The sequence below is a fragment of the Acanthopagrus latus genome, chromosome 3, assembly GCF_904848185.1.
Source record: "Acanthopagrus latus isolate v.2019 chromosome 3, fAcaLat1.1, whole genome shotgun sequence".
In the NCBI taxonomy this organism is placed as follows: domain Eukaryota; kingdom Metazoa; phylum Chordata; class Actinopteri; order Spariformes; family Sparidae; genus Acanthopagrus; species Acanthopagrus latus.
In genome coordinates, this window is record NC_051041.1 from 2,766,011 (window position 1) to 2,780,817 (window position 14,807).

Sequence of the window (14,807 nt, forward strand, 5' to 3'; positions counted from 1 at the left end):
GAAAAGGTAAGAGAAAGCGAGAGTGAATATTGAATAAGCCTCGCAGCCTCTGATGGTCTCAGCCAGGAAGCCACCGTCTTTATCCATCACACCTTGTCCGGCTCAAGTATCTAACAAGAGATAAAAAATGCTCGGATCGAGCCAAACAGTCCGCTGGCCTCTGGAGCAGCACCACCAGAACTCTGCTGCCTCAGCAGTCTGCGGCCTCAAAATGGTGGAGGCAGGACAACAGTGCAGCCAAGATGCTGTTTTTTTTTTCCTTCTACTACTAGCAGGGGCACAAGGTCACACAAACATGTCCAAAATGTCAATCAACGCAGAATTCAGATTGTCGGCATGGTTACTATCAGCTGAGATGGAGAGCACTGCACAGCTACTGACGCAAAAAAAGGGGGAAACTGTGGTTTATATTTCAGAGACGCTGGATGTCAGATATCCAAGCAGGTGGTATTTCTCAGAGGAGAGAAGTCGGAGAGCATCTCTGCACAGTCGTTTCTGTGCATTCGCAGCACTTAACAGGTGAGCACACCGAGAAAATAAGAGTGTTTTTCTGCTAATTTCACACACTGACCGGCAGCTCCCACTCTGCCATGTAACTCCATTACAGGCTCCACCGTATATCAGCAGGAAACACTCATACAGGCCGCCGTGTACAGAAGCACTACATGACTGGAAATCCAATTCAAACTGTTGAATCACTCACACACACACACACACACACAGAAGTGGAACTACACCATCATCATCATCAGTGTTTTATATTTGCTTTGAGGAATTGTGTTGTGGTGGTGGCAGGAGAGGAGGAGGAGGAGGAGGAGGGTGGATGGATGGATGAAGGGGTGCATGCTCCCAGCACTGAATCCCAATTTCCCCTGTCTGTCCTGGGGAGTGATCTCCACACACGCAGCCTGCTGCTTGCTGGTGCACCAGCTGCTGATGTGCGCACACACACATACAGAGAAAGAGAGAGACTGATCCTGGATCTGATAGCTGCCCTACAGCTAATAATACTGAAAGGGGGAGAAAGAGGTGGGGGAGGTTTGGGGAGGAGGGGAGGAGGAGGAAGGGAGATGTGAGTCCTCTCTGTGCGGTCAAGGCAGCCGCTGGAGAGGGCAGAACGCACGTATGCGCAACAACCGGTTGGGAAATTGCAGAATGCAAATGCCTGCACGCTGCAGTCACGTCTGCGGCTGCTCGCACAAAATGTCACATCCGAACCAGAAACACATCTGGCTGCAAGTTGTGCTCTGACTTGGAGCGCGACAGACGGGCAGATGCGAGGCGGGATGGAGGGGATTGCGCACCGGTCCGCACATGTGTGTGTGTGTGTGTGTGTGTGTGTGTGTATGTGTGTGTGTGTGCGCGTCTGGGTGAAAAAGACAGCCACACACACACACACACACACACACGCGGCCATGTCGGCACGCACGCGCATCAATGACAGAGGGGTCAAAGCCTCGCGCACCGGCCCGGCTGCGTCCTGTCCGTGACAGCGCGAGCCCCCGGTGAGGGAGCCCGGCGGTGCACATACATGCACGGCCGGCACCTCCGAGAGAGGCAGCGGCGGCAGCCCCGGGATGTGAAGGGCACCGCCGGAGACAGTTTGTCTGAGACGCGGCGCAACATTTTCACCTTCAGCGTGAGACACAGAGCAGGAGACGAGCGGAGGGTCCAGGATGAGACAGGGGAAACATTGTACTCACTGTGTTCAGGAGCCCGGCTGCACTCTTCTTCCTCTTCTTCCTCTCTTTTTGCTCTCCGCGTCTTGTGTCCGTGCACCACAATCCATCCGTCCATCATCCTCCCTCCGCTGGACATTTCCTGCGGCATAAGAGCCCTGATCGATTCTAATGTTGCGGGGTAACGTCCTCGGGATGAAACGAAAACATGTCACCACCTTCCTCCCTCCTCTTCTTCACCAAAAAAAAAAAAAAAAAAAAAAAAAAAAGGAAAAAAGAAAAGAAGAAGAAAAAGGGGGGGGGGGGCAGATAATCACGCGCGCAGCACAGTTTGGACCTTTTGCTCCACTCGGAGAGGCTACATGTTGCTGCCTGCTGCCTCTCTGTCCCTCTCACTCACTCTCTCCTCTCCCCTTATTTTGTTAAAATTCAGTATGTACGCTCTGTCACCTAGCAACGTCTCTCTACCTCTCTCTCTCTCTCTCTCACCCCCTCCCTCCCTCCATCTCTCTCTCTCTCTCTCTCCCCTCATCACTTCCTCGCGACACGTGTTGAATGCTAAACTAAGTTGCCCGTGGTGGGATGCTTCCTCCTCCACCTTTTACGCACAGGCTCCTTTATTATTTCCCTCCTGCTGTCACTCGTCGTCTCTCCTCACCCACCTTGTCCTCCGATTCCTCGCGTCCTCTCCCACCTCCCTCTCTCCTCATCCCCTCCCCTGAGCCTGCCCTTCCTTCTTTCCTCTTCTCCTCCTCTCCCTTCTTTTCCTCCCCATATTTCTCTGCTCATCCACTTCATCTCCTGCGTTCCTCTCTCAGGTCTGACAGTGGACATCAGAGTCTTGTGCACTTAATGCTCAGGTGCGCTGGAAACAATTAACTAATTAATCAATCAGCTGGTCACCTAGAAGCTGACTCTAATCTTTAAAACAATCCATGACTCACTGTTACAGTATGAACACTTGCTGACTGCTTGGCTGAATCGGTTAATCTTTTATTTGTGAACGATTATGAAAAAAAAAAAAAAAACTCTTGGCGGCTCATTAACCTGCAGCAGAAACACAATGTCAAGCTCTTTTGTCTGGCTTCTCTGTATTGTTACATAATGTGTACAGAGTTCATGCACAAGCTTGGAAAATATTTTTACTTTAAAGTTTTAGTGACTCGAAGATGCATCATCAGTCGGCTGTGTGATGAAGTTAAAGGTGCATTGTGTAGTTTTAGGAAAGCGATGAATGACTGAATAACTTGATAAACTAAATAAGCAAAAGAAGAATGTTTTCATGCCTGAGTGAACAAACAGACCTTTAAAGGACGACTCAGTTAAAACTCTTTTACATGTGGCGGACCCCGCCACCATTCCAGCTTCAAACAGTGTTCTGGGACCTTGTTTTCCTCTGAGAACAGCTTGTTTATTCACCTATAGAAGGAAGAAAACTGCCTGTAGTGTTATTTATCCATCTGTCTGAGCGATGGGCCGTCCAGGAATGAGCTGCTCGGAGCAGAGTTTGGTGTCTTGCTCAAGGGCATCTTGGCAGTGCCCGGCAAGTGGCGCCTCTTCAGCAACCAGTCCACACTCCGTACTGACCGGTCCAAGCAGGCCTTCAACAGTCAGCCATACAGCCCCAAAGCCAAGTCTGTACAGACCGAGCTACTGCCGCCCTGTTGGGTTTTGGACCTTGACTGGATTATCACTAAAAGTTGAGGTTGTTTCAAACATGAGACCTTAAACTCACATTTGTTAAAGTTTTGTGGTGGTGAGGCGTCACAGCTCTACTGTGAAAGAAGTTGATGTCTTGAAACTGTGTTCTTGTGTAGTAGAAGATTAATCTGTGGTCAAAACGTGTTTCAATCCTAATTTTCAACTTTCAACTACAGACTAAGTTTGAGTTGTTTGCTGTATTCACAGAAAAATAAAACAGTGTTTGATAAATGGGGAGTGAAGCTGCTGTGGGGAGTGAAGCTGCTGTGGGGAGTGAAGCTGCTGTATAGTCTGGCGGTAAGGCAGCTGATATTTCTGTATCTTGTCAGATGGCAGCAGGGTGAACAGACTGCAGCTGGGTGGGTGCTGTCGTTTAGTTTATCTGTCCAGACGTCTCACTTGATGACGATGGTGGTCTGTAGATGGTACCCGTGATGTTCGGGGTGGTTTTAATCGCTCGCTGTAGAGTCCTGTCCTTTTCAGTGATCAGCCATATCAGCATGTGATGTTTCCAGTCAGGATGCTTTCTATTGCTCCTCAGTAACATTTAACACAAATCTGTCTCCAGAATTTCACCTCCTCAAAAAGTAGAGCCTTGTATGTCCTTTTTTAATCAGATTGTTGATGTGTGATAACCGTGATCAGTTCTCTGTGATGGTGAATCAGAAAACACCTCAGCTCCACTGATGTAGAGACTTTGTGAAGGAGATCACGTCCTTTTAACTTAGATTCCATCATGGCCATAATACATTTAAAATGCTGTTTACAGATTTAGTTTTATAACAGTAAGAGAGTAGACAATAGAAAAATGAAAGGACACTTTGAACAATCAGTACTGACTTACTCACTCTTGACACTTTGAGTATATTTTGATGCCAATTCTGCACGTTAACAATAAAACTTTAAAAGCATCGTGTTAGCTTGACGGATGTGATGTTCTGTCACCACTGACCATGTGTGGTTGAAAAAGACGTGTCACTGATAGGACTAAGTTAAAGCTTCTTTAATGACTCACTGAAACCAATTATATGTTTATTGTAAGAAAAAAAATGCAGCATTACGTAGTTGTGTGTTGTTAGAGGCTAAAAATATATGTTAAAAGATAGTTTCTTCTCTTATACGTCAGTTGAAAATGATTTCTCTTTTCTCCTATTTACCTCCACTTCACCTCGCTCTCCCTCCTCCTTCTCCATCTTCACCACACTGTCGTAAAAAATGAGAACAATTCATGTCCCACTTTGAATCAGCATCCAGCGCCTCTGAAGATGAGTAATGAACCGCTGTGAATAAACATGTAATTCATTCCTCTCGCTGTTGCTCGAATTCACATTTCATAATTTCTCCTCCTAATTGTGGCAAACAGCAAAACTTTTCATTTCCCGCCGCCTCCCTCTGCTGCCCGGAGGGGGATGGATGATAATTACCGCTGGGGTTTGTTCTTCACAAACGTGTCTGCCAACTTTTTTTCCTCCTCCTCCTCCTCCTCCTCCTCAACACACATACTCCATTCACTCATTCTCCCACTGAATTTAATGACAGTTTCAGATGGAGCTCTCAAAAGAGGAAACTCTCTGGCCAATTAGACTTAATCTAAAATCATTTGTATCTCCATAAATTATTACCTTCCTCCGTTGTCTAAATGACTCTCCGCCACGTGCAATTACTGCAGAGCGTTCTCTTCAGAAGACATCTGCATGGAAAGCGCGTCGCCGTTATCGCTTACATGATCGTCAGAGTGCTCGAGAGCCGCTGCTTTTTAAGATGTCGAGTAATCGTCAGTGCTGGAGTTTATTTTTAGTGCTCTGTTAAGAGACAGACAGCAGTAATTTTTAGCACTAACGGGTGAGAAACGTGCTTTCATCTATCTTTATCTGACTCAAATCCTCCTTGTTCGGGACAGCAGAGTGTATGAAATGATCTCTCAGCGCTTTTATCTTCCACCAGCCCGTCATTGTTAATGGACCTGTGTGTGTGTGTGTGTGTGTGTGTGTGTGTGAGCGACCCACAAAGATGAAGACAAGACGAGATTGTTGTTGTTGGTGTATGAATTTCCTTCCTCTCTCCTCTAAAAACACTTGTTCCTCCCCCTGCTGCCGTGGTACATGTTTTTTTCCCCGGGAATAAATATAGAAAAGGCGAGCAGCGGCGGTCCAGCCAGCCGCTCGCCCGGTCAGTCAGAGGGATCCGAGACATTTAAAAATAGGTCCTAATTATCAGAGAAAGCCTCGGACAGACAGACAGGCGGCCATCTTGGTTCTTGTTTACACTGCGGTGCTGCTGTTGTAAATTGGACACCGGGAATCAACTTCTGGGCTCTAAAAAGCCTGCCTGCCAGAGTCCTAATGCACTGGAGAGAGAAACTGGTGAGGGGAAAATACAAAGAACGTGCACACATACACACATATACACACACACACTGCAGATTAAGATGCAGCACATAGTGGCAGGCATGCAAACACAACAGAGTATGCGTACGCTCATTTCTGCACAAGCATTTCATAAACCCATACATCTCCTTTGTAGTGTGATTACTTTAAAAGTTACTTATGGATCCAGTAAAACTGATCCCTTCTCGGGTCAAGTTGTCATGTACACAATCATACACAGTGCAGGAAGTCACAAATCCTGTCCTGTCATTTGTTTCTTGTAGATTAAGAGGCATTGAGCACAAGACAGAGGGTGGAGTACGTGTCGTGAGTGGGATGATGAAGGGGAATGAGCTCAAAACAGGCAGAGGATAAAGCTGGATCATGGCGGAGGGCTGGTGAGGCGTGAGTGTGGCATAGCAGGGGAATTGAGGGTTGGTTTGGAGGCAGGTTGACAGGTGAGATGATGATGATGATGATGATGCTGCAGCACAAAGAAAGCAAGCATTAAACATGAGGCACCATGAGAAGAAGATGCTAATTTTTGGCCTTGACTTGTTTTACAGCACAGGTGGAAAAAGTAAAATTCTGGTGGTCTGAGCGGTTGGAGAGCTTCACTGCAGTCAGATGGACTGATGAGGAGCTGGTGTGCAGGTGAGAGGAGCCATGATGTGATTGCAGACAGGTGTGTTCACTAATCAGAGCTGTGGGAGCTGCAGGAGCTGCTGTAACAACTCCCACATTCAAATATCTAAAAAAAAAAATAAAAAAAAGACAGCTGGGTACTTATGTTATCCCCAAAGTTCTTAACGACTGTCGAAGGGAGGAAATAGGTGGTGAATTAAACAGATTTTCATCAGCAAGGATGGTTGTTTAACAAGGAAGACAGAAACTCCCATGATTCCACTTTGTGAAACACAGGATTGTATTAAAGATCTCTCTACATGTGCTCAGGAGCACGGCGTAAAAATCTGTACTGAACAGATTGTTTCGAGCATCACAACCTTTCTGGAACAACACAAACACTCACTGAAACCCTGGAATGACTCAAACACACAGGAAATCCTCACAGTCTTCACACTGGTTCACAGGTTTCCAACAGGTAGAACGAAACTCAACATGCATTCAGAGAGAGAGAGAAGGAGTGTGTGTGTGTGTGTGTGTGTGTGTGTGTGTGTGTGTGTGTGTGTGTGTGTTTTCCTCTCCTGCGTTCATTCAGCCGCTGTGAGAAACAACTGTGAGAAAAAATCTCCACCGCGGCCGAAGGCGATGTGAGAATAAATCAGACTCAGCTTTAAATCTCCTCCCAGCGTCGACGACACACGAGGAGGAGAGGCCAAAGTCTGGAATTGATTTGAGTTTCTTAAACATCAGCGTTTTAGTGCTCCAACTGCTGCAGGAAACAAAACCAGCGGCGTATGTGTCAGAAACGGTAATGTTACGGGAACCATCGCTTTCATTTGGTCTGTCTGATGTCCGCTGTGTGTGTGTGTGTGTGTGTGTGTGTGTGTGTGTGTGTGTGTGTGTGTGTGTGTGTGTGTGTGTGTGTGTGTGTGTGTGTGTTCTCCACCGCTGACGTAGTGTGTGTTGATGGTCGAGCACCTTGCTCTGAAAATAGAGCTTCCCTCGGACCTGCAGGATGGTTCCGTAATAACATAGTACGCTGCCGTCACACTCCTGCAGATGATGTATCAGCGGCTGTCGGCAGAGGAAAAGGTTCTGGAGAGCCTTTTTACGAAACCCTCCTGGTTTTATGGACGGTCAGAACAGAGGCCAGCGGGGAGATGCATCATCAGCCAGAGTTGCGGCGGTTCAAGTGGTTGTTCCCTCGTTGTGGCTCTGAAGATGTAGTTGAGATATTCAGAGGTCTGACGTCAGTGAAGCACAGATGCTTTGTAGGTCAAATAAATGTTTGGTAGTGACTAATTGGATAAATGTGTAGTAAAGACAGGAATGCTTTCAGGTCAGAAGACATTCAGACTCAACATGAGGTGAGCTGGTACATTATTGTGGGAGGAGCTTTACGACTTGTGTTGTTCTTTACCTCGGTTTTATTGGAGCTGTGAGGCCAAAAACTTCTGATTAGGTGAAAGAAACTTTGGAGATTTTCCTATAACACCACCAGGAGGTTGTTGGTTTTCAACTCAACAACAAATCTGGAATGAATTGCCCCTGAGACAACCACTCAGGATGTTATTTTTTAAAAATCTACTGTAATTTCTTAAGATGCCATAATAAGATCAAAGTTTGATCAAAGCATGCTAACATGCTTAATTAAAATGTTGTAAACCTGCTAAACATCGACGTGCTAGCAGCAGCAGGAAAATATCACTTCTTAGATGCTTCACAATTCTCTCTTGAAAGATTATGTCTCAGTGCAGAAACGTCAATAATTGGAAGCCTAAAACCAAAGTTGTCAATATCATAATCGCCTGAAACAATGTTGTTTAACTGTGCGGTTCGTTTCTGACGACTAAACCGATCGGATGGGGAAACATAATGTGCGTGTCGTCTTTACATTTTCAGCGTCTTCTTTGGTGAGAATGGCTGAGCAAAGACATCAGAAAGAAATTCAAATGTATTTACTAAAATCCTAAATTTCAATGTATCACCAATGTATCATCAAGATTCAGTTTGTAATCACATCGTAGCCCTCAGAATCATGATGTGCGGTCAAGTAGAAGCAGTTAAGACACTTGGAGAGAGAGCTGATCCGCAGAGATGTTGAGGTACAACATTTCGTGAAGTATTCATCACCCTCGCCGGCTGCTGACATGATATTTAACAGTGTTCAAGATGATCTGAGGATGTTTTAAATGTGTATTCTGAGCCTGACACCATCAGGCCGGGTCGGAGTCTTGTTCCCCGAGGCTCCATCGGGTCAAGTCTCATTTTTATTCATCTTATATTTAATTATTTTATTTTTAAGTCAGGAGATGTGAGCTTGTGAAATCACGGTGTCAAATAAGTGGCACATGGCCCCGCCTCCGGCCCCCTCGCCAGCGCTCGGTGTGACATTTAGGAGCCTGTCAGCTCGCCTCCCCCCTCTGTGGACTGGAAATGAAGTGAAGAGGAAATTAGCACCGTGAGAATTGTCCTCGCGGCGGGAGAAGTCTGAGGTATGGAGCAACTTTTGACATTAGTGCCGGTAGTGACAGGACGGCCACGGGGTTTGTGAAATGTCAACAGGGTGAAAACCTGCTATTAAAAAGTCTGCAGAAGCATATGTGACGGGAAGTATTTAAGTTTTAATCACATTCAGGCTCTTTACATGCTGCTTGAGTCTGTCCTGATCTTTACATATATATGATTTTATTACGGTGAACTTATCGACATCGACAGGAGACAAACATTTGCAAAGTTGAGCTTCTTTGGCTTTGCAAGTTTCCATCCACTGATGTGTAAAATATATATATATATATATATATATATATATATATATAGTATATATATATATATATATATATATATATATATATATATATATATATATATATATATATATATATATATATAGTATATTTACATATTAATGCATCTAAAGTTATGAAGCACCCTGACAGAGTGAGCAGGATGAAACAAAGTCGGCTGCTAACAGAGACGTAAATAACATGAACAAACGAGACGAGTATGAAAGAAGTCTTTCTACGTGAGACTGAATCAACTTCTCAGTTTTCAGAAAGTCTGACTCAGCAGGTAAACAGTAACTTCGACAGTTCAACCCAGCGATGTGAATAATAATCGTTTCTGTATCAACATGAAATACTGCTGACCGTCTGTTAAATCAACACTCTACATGTTCCTCTCGTAGCAGCACAAATATACATTTCTTTTCTCTTTAAGCTGTAGTTCTGGACTGATTGCAGAGGATTCAGATCACCTGTGTGCAGGCTGTGGACACCGGCTGCTGATTAATGAATGAAAGCAGCTTGGCGGGTGATTCCCCTCTCAGCCAATCAGGGCGTGACGACGCCCTTTAGCGAAGGCTTAAGAGAGGTGGATAACGGGGCACCTGGATGATCCTGAATTCTGAACCCTTCTGTCCCTGACGCACTGCAGACTTGGTCCCAAAACTGAGATCTTTGCTGTCCTTGCTCTTCCTAGTTGACAGAAATTGTGAGAAGTCACTATTTAATCAGATCACTGACATCGGGGCTTACTTCCTTTGAAAAGCCTGATGCCTGCAGGTTTCTTTTGTTTTCTGTCTTAACTGAACCATTTGATGTCCAAGCTCCTCTATACACCTAATGTCATTCCACTGGGGACTTTAGATGCGATAAAAGACATATCTTTCAGTTTCATAATCCCCTGAAAAGACACTTTTAAGTGACTGTTGGCATTCCTTGTAAATATATTTCATTAATATTTGTGTGTGGTCCGGAGGTATATTCCTGCTCTTCACACTGTGTCATGATCGTCCTTTTAATCCCAGCAGAGCGCTTCACAAGAACGGATTTATTAGCATCTTACACAAGGAATGTTTAATTAGTTATGAAACTGTTTAAAATGTATCAATGTGACCTACATAAGAAGACTATCTTAATTCTATAGAGTTATTCAAACGCCCGTCACCAGGTCGGATTCCCACTTATCCGGATGGTATAAGTCATAAAATGTCGCTGTATTTATACGGCAGAGTGCTGAGGAGGTACTGAGGACGCTCACAGCCTGAAGGAGGAAGCTGCTACGTGTCGCAGTGGCTGTTAAACAAAGTCTACTTTGTTTCATCATTGTCATATTAAAGTTTAGAAAAAGTAGAATTTAGTTGTTTTTCTGTTGCTTCTTAATCTTTGCTGTTTCCAAAACAAATGCACACACTTGCCTGATCCAGATCTCTACGACGCTGGAGGGCTGTGCTCGTACCGCTTGTGGCCACAGAATCAACAAAATAAGTTCTTTGTTGCAGCTTTTTACACGGTTGAAGTCACAAAGGACAGTTTGAATAAACACACAAAAGCGTTGCAACCAAACCTCAACCATCAATAAGTCAGATTAGGGTGCGTTAGTCTCGTAGGTCCTATAACACCTAGATTCTACCAGATACGTACTGTATCTTCTGCGTTACGTCTCTGCAACACCAGCAGAGCTGATGGGTTTCCCTTGAGTTTGAGTTAACTTCCAGGTCCTGTGTGTTGCGTATCAGCTCCGTCCAGCTCCGGCAGTCAGAAGCCCTCTGGAGCAAATATGCAGGACTTTTATTTCTGGCAGATGCAGGAATTTAATGCCGAGCAGACAGGAAGTCACACACCGAAATAACAATATGACATCTGGTTATTCTTCAAAGTAACACTTTGTGTTGACACAAATCTCAAGAGACCAACACGAGCTCTTCTGCTAATCCTTCGGTCGGGAACACTTCCAGTTGTGTTTATAACACACACATGTAACTGTGGTTGCAAGTGATTATGTGACTGTCGCGGGAACTCCTTGGTTTCATGCGGCGTGGCAGACTCGAAACACAACCAGTGGGGGTTGCCGGAGGGCAGACAGCAGAGCAACACCAGATCAGAGCCCTAACGCAGCGGACATGTACCTGGTGGAATCGCAGTGTTATCACCTCTGGTCTGGTAAAGCCAGACTAGCTCATGAAGCCACCTGTTGTTGTCACGTCCTGCTGTGCTGAGGTTGGTGTTTCCCTGCAGGGAGTGAGGAGGTCAAAGCCTAACACTGTACGTTTTCTACATTCACTTACTAACCCATTCGATGTTTGTTTGTTGGCTTGTGCTGTAAAACACCCAGACAACAGGAGAACAGTGTGGTGATGCTGCATTTTTGGAGAACTCACCAGGCTGAGCAAGCATTCAGCCGGTTTGTGAGAACTCAAATTGAAGCTGACCAAAACATTTAGGCTGCTGCGGGGGATGCCCGGCGAGGAGGGGAGATGCTTTCTGGAAGTGTAATTCAGTGAAACAACTCGTAGATAGTCTCTGAATCCTCTGTAACACAATAGGAACTGGGCTCAAATAAATCATCCTGGGTATAGATGTGTGTGTGTGTGTGTGTGTGTGTGTGTGCCTGATGAATAAAAGCATCACATTTCCATAAACTAATCCTAAAGCTGCACATTTATCATCTGGAAAATTTAGACAGCAAAGCGAAAGTCAAAACAATCTATTCAACTAAAGGGGGAAATGAATTACTTTGGAACTCTGCCACGGAAACATGAATGCCTCCGTGGCCTATTTTAAAGGATTCTTTTTTTTTTTTTTTTTCCTTCCAATCTATATGGAGGATTACAGAGGCCAAATTAAAACAAGCATTTGCATTTTTTTCACTTATAAAAAGCCTCTTTGAACACTGTCGATATCAAGACGTGGTGCAGCTCCAGAACATCTGTTTTTAGTCTCAAACTGTTTTTTTGGTTCTGCTCTTAACAATGTGAACATCTTGGCCGGAGAGGACGGATGGTTTTGAAAGAGGAGTGTGAGAATCCATCTGTCAAACTGGAACGACCGTCATTACTTATCACCCACATACAGTTGGAGTTCTGAGTTCCCTCCCCAGACAGCTTAACAACCAGTCACACCTGGGCTCACCAACCCACATGAAGGCCAGTTGGGTCAACAACCTACAAGTTGCCCAAATGACTCTGCAAGGACACTCCCACACAGAGTTTAAAACCCTTGTTGGGTCTCAGTTCAGGGTCTGCGTCCTTTGAAGGACCCGGCCTTCAGATTTTGATGCTGCTGTGGAGGCAGAAATGATCACTGAGACATAATAATTGGTTTGGAGTCAAACTTGGGTGCAGTTGCCAGTAAACACAGTGATAGAATGAAGTCCTGCGTGCTCCGTTAATGGTACCTTGTGGAGTTTTTGTGTTTTTTGTTTTTTTTTTGTAACCAATGAGTTTGTCAACCAGTTCCTTGAAATAAAAGTGCATCCTGGTGCCAAGTGGTTAAGATGTTTTTTATTATATACCTGCAGCATTCTGGATAGAGCCAATGTGAAATGAATGTTATCGTCCACTTCCGAGCAAACTGCAAAAAACAAACTCAAATGCTGCGTTTATCACAGTTTTCAGCCTCCTTGTGTGAGCATTTGTCAGCAGTACAGTGTATGTAGGGCTGAGTCAAAACAAACTAACAGTGTTTGTGTTCATAATAAAGGAACATGTCACCCAGTGCAGCAGCGGTGGCTCATTGATGTGTCTTTAATAAGTTTGGAGCAACAGCAGCTCTGTGGAACAGAAGATTTATCTTTGGATGCACACAGAATGATTGTTAAAAATTCAGTGCACCGGACTGTAAAATAACCAAATAGACGGCTTACGACGTCTGGTGCACCTGTCGCTGGTGCGGTCATGATTGGAAACCAACCATTTCAGTCTTTAAGTTATAAGGATGCATTGACGACATCAGCAAACAGCAGACGTTGCCATCTGTGGTGGATCTAAAATCATCCTCACGCTTCTTCACAGACGGTTTGCAGTCATGATTATCTGTACAGAACAACTCCATAGTCTTCCACGCTTTTCATGAATGAGGGGACAACAATTGACTATTTTATTGAGGGAGCAACAGGAGTGATTTATTTTTACATTTTAAAAACCAGCCCACAGGAGTACACGACACAACCTGCTGCACGTTTTCATTTTCCAGTGATCAGATTTCAAATTAAAAGTGACGGCCCGAGGAAATGCTGTTGCATCCCGATCACAACTATTCAGAAGTTGCTCCAAAGTGCCACTGTCGACCCAAAAGTCCAAAGGAGACTTTTTCTTTTTTTTTTTTTATTTGCTCCCTAAGAAATTCTTCTATTGTGAAAATGTGGTTATTGTAAGATTGCATTGTGGATATGTAACATTTTCAACAAAAGTCAAAATGTACCATCTTAATCACAAACACAAACTGGAGTCACAAACACTGAGCATTTAGTGTATCAGATATTTTGCTGCGTTGCATCACATTGGGTGCTTCCGCTTGAGTGTGAACGTCTTCGTCCAGACACACTTGGCTAAGAAATCAATGACGGAAAACCATTTGTGAAAACAGCATGTCAGCCCTCGGAGAGGCGGCAGCAGGGCAGAATGAAGCCGAAGTGAGTCCCAGCCAAACCAAACACCGACAGATTCTCGTCGAGTCTGCCTGGAGATCCTTTGTAATCACTTTAAACTCACCACGGGAGCGTCTCCAAGAATACCACCATCGCTAACGTGCTTATTCACCAGATCATCTCCCATACCGCTCTGATCTATAGGAGTGTCAACAGTGTGGGTAACATGTCAGTTAGCAGCCGGTTGATGGATTCTACATTTTCATTCCTGCTCCTCTTGGTTATCAGCTGCTGTGATGAACGGTGACTCCAGGCTTCATGTTTTGCCTTGTCAATAGTTTTTGAAGTGATAACCTAAGTGGATGTCGGCTTCAAATCTGCAGCTGATAAAAGACAACAGGCATTCAAATCTGATGTCCGTTTTGGTCTGTCCTGGGGAAAATCCTGTTGTCCTCGCAGAAGGAACTCATTACATAGACTCAAGTACTAGAAGTTCCGATTTGTATGAAATCTGAGTCTCATTCCAAACTCAGCAAATTCTGATGTTTTGACGAAACCAACCCGAAGTATCCAGTAAGCAGAGGATGAGTGGACCACTTTTGTCCATATCTATTTTTTTTATTTTTTTGTAATGATAAGCAAAACATGCAAATAAGTTCATTGCAACATTTGGAGTTGGTTTGAAATGCAATGTAAATCAAATTTTACACAGACGTGTCCATTCAGATCTAATTTGAGAAACAACTTTGATTTGTTGGCAGACTGAACAAAGCTTCAGTTTGTCAGACACTTGAACAGCTCTTGACTTTGAGCGGCATCACTTCAAATTGAAAATGACTGACAGATGCTGAGCGTTGGACCCACATCTACTTGACAACTCTTACATCATGAAACTTGATCCACTTTACCAGTGGGATTTCAACTTCCTTTTTGAGGTTTGATCTCAACGAGTAGACGCAGACCATTCTGGCCTTCTACTTCACTTGCTATGAAGTTTCCTTTTTGTTTTGTTTTATTTTGAAGGATCCAGTCACGTAACCATGTGTGGCTCCTAAACTTCCCTCAGCAT

General features: G+C 44.5%; 1 protein-coding gene across 1 annotated transcript in view; it reads right to left on the reverse strand.

The window, feature by feature from the left end:
* grin2da (glutamate receptor, ionotropic, N-methyl D-aspartate 2D, a) overlaps positions 1-2,080 on the reverse strand; it is a 195,360-nt gene extending 193,280 nt beyond the window's left edge. Inside the window, exon 1 of the mRNA XM_037094042.1 lies at positions 1,704-2,080. The gene's annotated coding sequence lies outside the window, so the exon portion shown is untranslated. The remainder of the gene's footprint in view (positions 1-1,703) is intronic.
* Between the last annotated feature and the right edge of the window lie 12,727 nt (positions 2,081-14,807).